Below are 6,369 nucleotides of genomic sequence, written 5' to 3' on the forward strand. Positions count from 1 at the left end.
GCCCTTCATGGAAGGATTTCCAGTTTCCAGCAGACAAGAGATGAGTCTATTCTTGAAGCATGGGAGCGTCTACAGGAGTAAGTGGCCGCCTGTCCTCATCATGGGATGGACGACTAGCTGATCCTGCAGAACTTTTACAATGGACTCACCCCGATGTCCCGCTATCACCTCGACGCGGCAGCTGGAGGAGCCTTCTTCTCTAAAATGGTTCAAGGAGCCGTTGAACTAATAGAGAAGATGGTCTCCAATATGGGTTGGAACGAGGAACGACTTCAGATGCGTCAGCGAGGCATGCACACCGTCAAGGAGTCGGAGTTACTTGCTGCCAAGCTGGACCTCCTCATGAAATGCTTGGACGACCACGAGAAACGGCCACAAGGCACCGTCAAGGCCTTGGACTCTCACGTCACATGTGAGGTCTGCGGCAACACAGGTCATTCTGGGAATGACTACCCGGAAACCCGTGAGGAGGCGATGTACATGGGCAACAACAATGGGTATCGTTCACAAGGAGGTTAGGGGTGGAACCAACCACGCCTATATTATCAAGGAGGTAACAACAACGGTAATTTTTCTAACAGCCCTCCTTGAAGGATCTCGTTTTTGCGCAAGCTAAAACCACCGATGCATTAAGCAAAAAGCTTGCGGCCAATGATAAGATCCTAGAAAACATTAATGTCAAGTTAGATGGCTTCGCTTCTGCTTTTCAAAACCAGCTGAGCTTCAATAAAATGATAGAAACCCAGCTAGCTCAGTTGGCATCCTTAAACCCTGCAAATGAAACTGGGAGGATTCTGGGGCGACCCGACTCGTGAGGAGGTAAAGTCAAGGCGATCACGACGAGAGGATGTAAGTCCACTCGTGATCCGCTATATCCTAACCCTGTAGGAACTAACGGGATATCAAAACAAGCGCCATCTAGTGACTCGGCTGACAAAGAGGTTCAGCCAGAGAAGACCGTGCCGCAGGAATACTGCGACACACGGTTGCTGCCGTTTCCCCAACGGTGTAGGAAACCGTCAGTGGACGAGCAATTCGCTCGTTTTGTTGAAGTAATCCAGAAGATCCATATCAACGTGTCGTTGTTGGATGCTATGCAAGTACCAACATACACCCGTTATCTCAAGGACATAGTCAACAACAAGAGACCGCTCCCAACAACAGAGGTGGTCAAGCAATGCAGCAACGTGATACTCCACAAGCTCCCGGAGAAGAAGAAAAATCAGGGGTGTCCTACGATCACTTGCTAGATCGGGGCACAACAATTCGACCAGGCCTTATACGACCTGGGAGCCAGTGTCAGCATCATGCCGAAAGACGTCTTCGATAGACTCAACTTCACAGTGTTGGCACCAACACCGATGCGCCTTCAACTGGCTGATTCGTCAGTCCGTTACCCGGCAGGGATAGCGGAGGATGTGTCAGTCAAGACACGGGATTTCTTTATCCCGGTTGACTTCGTGGTGCTGGACATGGACACGGGAAAAGAGACGCCGCTCATCCTGGGGCGCCCGTTCCACGTCAACGGCAAGGAAGAGAAGTTTGAGTTTCAACCGAGGACGGAACAATACTCCATGGTCAGAATAAAGTATGGGCCGAACCCACAGAATATCCAAGAGGTCGAAGTGGAGCCACCCAAAATGGACAGCCTGGTGAAATTTATGCAGAATTTCATGGAGAAGGAAACAACTATGCCTAAGAACCGTTATTGGAAGATGCCGGTAGAACCACCCATACTGGCCAAGAAACTAGAGCAGCCGGCTCAGAAGAAGCCGCCATCCGCACCAAAACCAAAGAAGGTGTGGAGGAAGAAGCCAAAGACGCCCACTCCATCACCTCCGGAGACGGGTGGAAAATCCGCTAACTGATTCAGAAGGAGGTACGGTCTCGCAAGTCGGACTTTAAATGACGCGACCTTCGCCAACAGGTAAATTGGTATGTATCCGCATATTTGCTTTCAACAATTTGAATTTTTGCATCATCATATATTTGAACTTCAAAATTGCATTTAGGATTTTTGAATTTTGAGGAAATTCTTCAAATGAATCTTTTAGAGCAAACCGAAATAAAATTTTCAACGAATATTCGCTATGCCAAGACCACACTGATCATTGGAATCCAACGGCCGAAAGTGGGGCCGGTTGGGCCCACCAGGGGTTCGGCCGAACAACCGGCCAGGCAACGGTTACCTGCTACTTTTGGCAAGGTAACGGCTAGTGGGTCCCACATGTCATTTCTGACTGTTATGGGTACCCTATAAAAGCCAGCCAGCCGGGAGAGGGAACTCCACCCCATTTCAACACATTTTCATTCCCTCTCCAAAGTTTGCTCTCAAGTTCATTCAAGTTTTGATTGTTTCCCTCAAATTAAAATATTTAGTTGCATGTATACAAGTTGCTTTGGTGAAACTAACCGGCGTGTGAAATTCTTGTCATCTCTAACCCCCGCCGAGTTACTCCGTTCTTGCTCCATTGTGCAGAATGAGGAGGCGACTGTCTCGTCTGTTCAAGGGGTCCGGCTCTTCATCAAGTCGTCATGACGAGTCTAGTACTCATTCATCAGCAGATGTTTTGATGGAAGACGCCGAAGCTCCGCGACGACTCCTGAACGACACCGACCTCGACCTTGTCAGTGATCGGAAGAGACAAGCCTACTACATGCTGAGCGACCGGGAGTATGCTCACACGCGAGAATACTCACCGGAGCTGCTGAAAAAGATAGGTATTGAAGTTGAATTTCGTTCTATTTGGAAAGCGGTTGGTTGGCAGAGATTTATTGTGGTAGATGAGCTTGGTTCTCGTTTGCTTACTTTGCAATTTCTGTGCACTATGAAAGAAATAGAAGATGAAATTTCCTTTCGTTTTTTCCATAAGGAGTACACACTTACATGGAAAGGCTTAAGTACACTTCTTGGTTTTCACGATTCCTGTAAAGTCGATCTCCAGAAAGGAATTTCAGGGTTCGAGAAAAATAGGTTTTGGGAAGACATTTCTGGTGCTCCAATTTGCAAGAAACCTAGAACGAATGATATTCATAATCCTACACTTAGGCTCATGCACAAATGGATTACTATGACTTTGTTTCCTAGAAGTGATATGAGACCCATTAGGGGAGATGAATTAATTATCATGTTTGCCATGGTTAGAAAAATCAAAATTTCTCCTGTGAAATGTATGATAAGGCAATGGTTAGAAAGTATAAAGTTCTCTGCTCCTGTTGAGTGCACTTCTCTGATTACTCGGATAGCAAAAGGGCTTGGGGTCGTTAGCGACCAAATTGCTTTTATCTCAGCCGCTCGTCCGCGTATTGATGAGGCTTATCTAGTGCAAGGGCATATTTTGAAGCATGGAGCAGATGGATCTTTGATATACTTTTTTCCCGGTTGTACAAATAAAATCCCGTTGCCAAGTACGGGGTATCATTTGTACAACTGCCATGAACTAACCATTCTCCTGCAGACCATACAAGAATCTCGTGCAGGTGGAACATATAGGGAGACGCGCAACATGATAAGGAACGAACAAGAAAGTTCATCATCCTCAACACCCGTGCAGATGTATGAGGCAGGTGTTACAGAAAAACTCAAAGACTGACATTACTATTCCTTACCATGTTTTTGTCACTGACTTCCTGTTGCAGCTTCGCGCATACTGCAATTCCCACATGACATCGTGTTTCATAGAAATGTTGGTTTGCACTATCTGAATATATCCTTGTTTTATCCTATATGTTAATTCTGCTAGCTATTTCCTTGGAATGATTTGAAGAAATCATTTTCTCTTGAAAGGGAACTGTAATGAAAAAAAGAACTAAAGTGATAAATTCCAATTTAAAACCTTACATGCGATTGATGCACAAAAATTATCACATAATTTAGTTGCAAAACTTTCTCTGGTTAACCTTATATATTACACTAATTGAATGAACTGAATTTGCCAGTTAATCAAAACATCTTGTGGCTAATCTCGAACAATGTCAAATTAGATTACGCTAAACAAATATAGTTGTATTCGTGTTTATATCCTTTGTTAATTCTCTTTCCCCAGTAGATGATATGTGGGAATAGTGTATATTTTGTCAAAGATAACTACATGAAAAAAATCAATAATTTGTCATACTCTGTCACAATGTGTTGAATTGTAGTTATAAAATTTTATCTAGTAGAGCGGTTAATTTTATCGTGCAAATGATATAAAACTAAAGTTACAGAAATATCTCCCAGCTGTACTGCTGGACAAAGGGTTTTTAACCCCGGTTTATAACCCCCTATAGTCCCGGTTATGCAACCGGGACTACGAATACAGGACTACAGATACCCATCTTTAGTCCTAGTTAAAATAACCATGATTAAAAATATCCATTTTTAGGCCCGATTGGTGTTACCAACCGGAACTAAAGATGGAGCCAGGCCAGCTCCAGTTGGTAGATTTTTTTTCTTTTTTTCATTGTTTTAACTTTGAATATTCATTTCACTACTTCCCCAAATCATCCCCAAATCGATCATCGCAGAAAAAAGTATCATCTCTAAATCTCTAAATTGATCATATCCAAATACATCACAAATTCTAAAAAAAACATCACAAATACTTCACATATTCACATCACACACAAATCAAATACATCACAGATTATACATCTCAGATCCATGCAATGAATCACAAATTCTCAAAAAAAAGAACAAAAACAATTTTGCGATGTCGCTGCCGCCTCCTCTCTGGCAGAGGCGCCGGCCGCCCGCCGCCGCCCGCCCGTCCTACTCGCTCGCCCTCTGGCCTGCTTGCTTGAGAGGATAAGAATAGAGAGAGGAAAGGGAGAGGATAAGAAAAAAGAGGAGGATAAAGAAGAGGTGATTGCTAGAGGATAAGTGCTAGGGATTATATACTATGCACCGATTTTTAGTCCCAGTTGGTATTTCCAACCGGGAATAAAAAGAATAGGGGGCATACACTTTTTTAACCAGGACTAAAAACGATCTTTAGTACCAACCAGACTAAAGATCATAAAATAGCTATGGGCTTTTCAACCGGGGCTAAAGATGATTTTTAGTCTGGGTTCTTTTTGGAACCGGGGCTATTAATTGTGGTTTTCGGCTAAGCCAACAAAGATTAGTTCTCCAGTAGGGTTGATAGCATAAACTTTAGATGGCACATGTGTTATATCGTGGTCAATATTATATTATCTGGTTCTTATTATGCATGTTGGCAAAGTATTCTCAGCCATTATCCATTTCTTTTTATTGCTGGTGTCAGTTTAAATTAATTATATTAGTGCTCTTTCACCGTGTCGTCTATTCAACGCGTGCAAGTATATGAATATCAAACAATTAATAACAACGGATAATCAGTTCATTAAAACTCATATGTGCTCAGCTTCTATAACAACGGATATCTATCCAAAGATCAATATAATTAATTTACAGTAACTATGTCATATATATCTGAACTTTTCATATTGGTAGTTAATTTTCAATATCATGGAAAACATGTCTATTTTTCCCCTGCCAGCTGAGATTTACCAGCATAATATATAAGAAGTTTCTTACCATCCACGGTACCACATATATTTTTATGATAATATGTCCTTAGTATACCCTCGGGTATCCAAAATATTAGAAAAGTATCTTAAATTTGTATGAGAAAATATAGTACATTGTACTTTCTGAAGAAGATCTAAATGATCATTAAATAAATAAATATTTAATCAACGTGCAAATAAATACAAATATTTCCACCCGTACTCACATATGGTATGGTAAGTGGCAAAGAGTAAATGAACCCTGTGAATCTTATTACCTGACTGAATTGGTCAGGTTAGCTAGTATAACATGCATAGCCTGGTTCGTCCTTATTGTGGTTTTCCACGTGTTTGTCTCTGTGTTTGTAACATGTCGTGCTGATCAGGTTTCAACTATGAGGAAGGTAGAGCTATCTGCATGTACAGACACAAGGTGACTGTAGTGCTTGGGAAGTGAGGATGAAGATGTCATCTTCCCTCACCTATCTACAAATTAAGCTCTTAGTACTGACACAATCCAGCAGTGGAATTAAAATTAAACCATGCACATGCATATGATGCCAGAACACGCTCTCTAGTATATATTTCCTCTGATGCATTCCTGCAGCTAGCAGTACTTGCATGGATTCCATTCTCTACAGTACATATTCCCTTCTCATTTCTCCATGCTACTCTTTGTTTTCATTTTCTCTTCCCAAATAAAAAAATATGTATACCAGAAGACATTCCTATATTTCTTTTTTGGTTCTTGTATTTATCATCTGATAGAATATACAGTTTCAGTCGGGCTCTGCGCTCAGTTTGTTCCCTTCCTTGCGCAGCCTTGAGGACAGACACAAGCCCCATCCCTAGCCT

The 6,369-nt window shown here is 42.2% G+C and overlaps 1 non-coding gene across 1 annotated transcript; it reads right to left on the reverse strand.

The window, feature by feature from the left end:
• LOC112939170 (small nucleolar RNA R71) lies at positions 1-107 on the reverse strand. The gene has a single exon (XR_003242712.1). It is a non-coding gene; the product is annotated as a small nucleolar RNA R71 (small nucleolar RNA).
• Positions 108-6,369: the final 6,262 nt, after the last annotated feature.

Source organism: Oryza sativa, chromosome 5 (assembly GCF_034140825.1).
Source record: "Oryza sativa Japonica Group chromosome 5, ASM3414082v1".
NCBI lineage: Eukaryota > Viridiplantae > Streptophyta > Magnoliopsida > Poales > Poaceae > Oryza > Oryza sativa.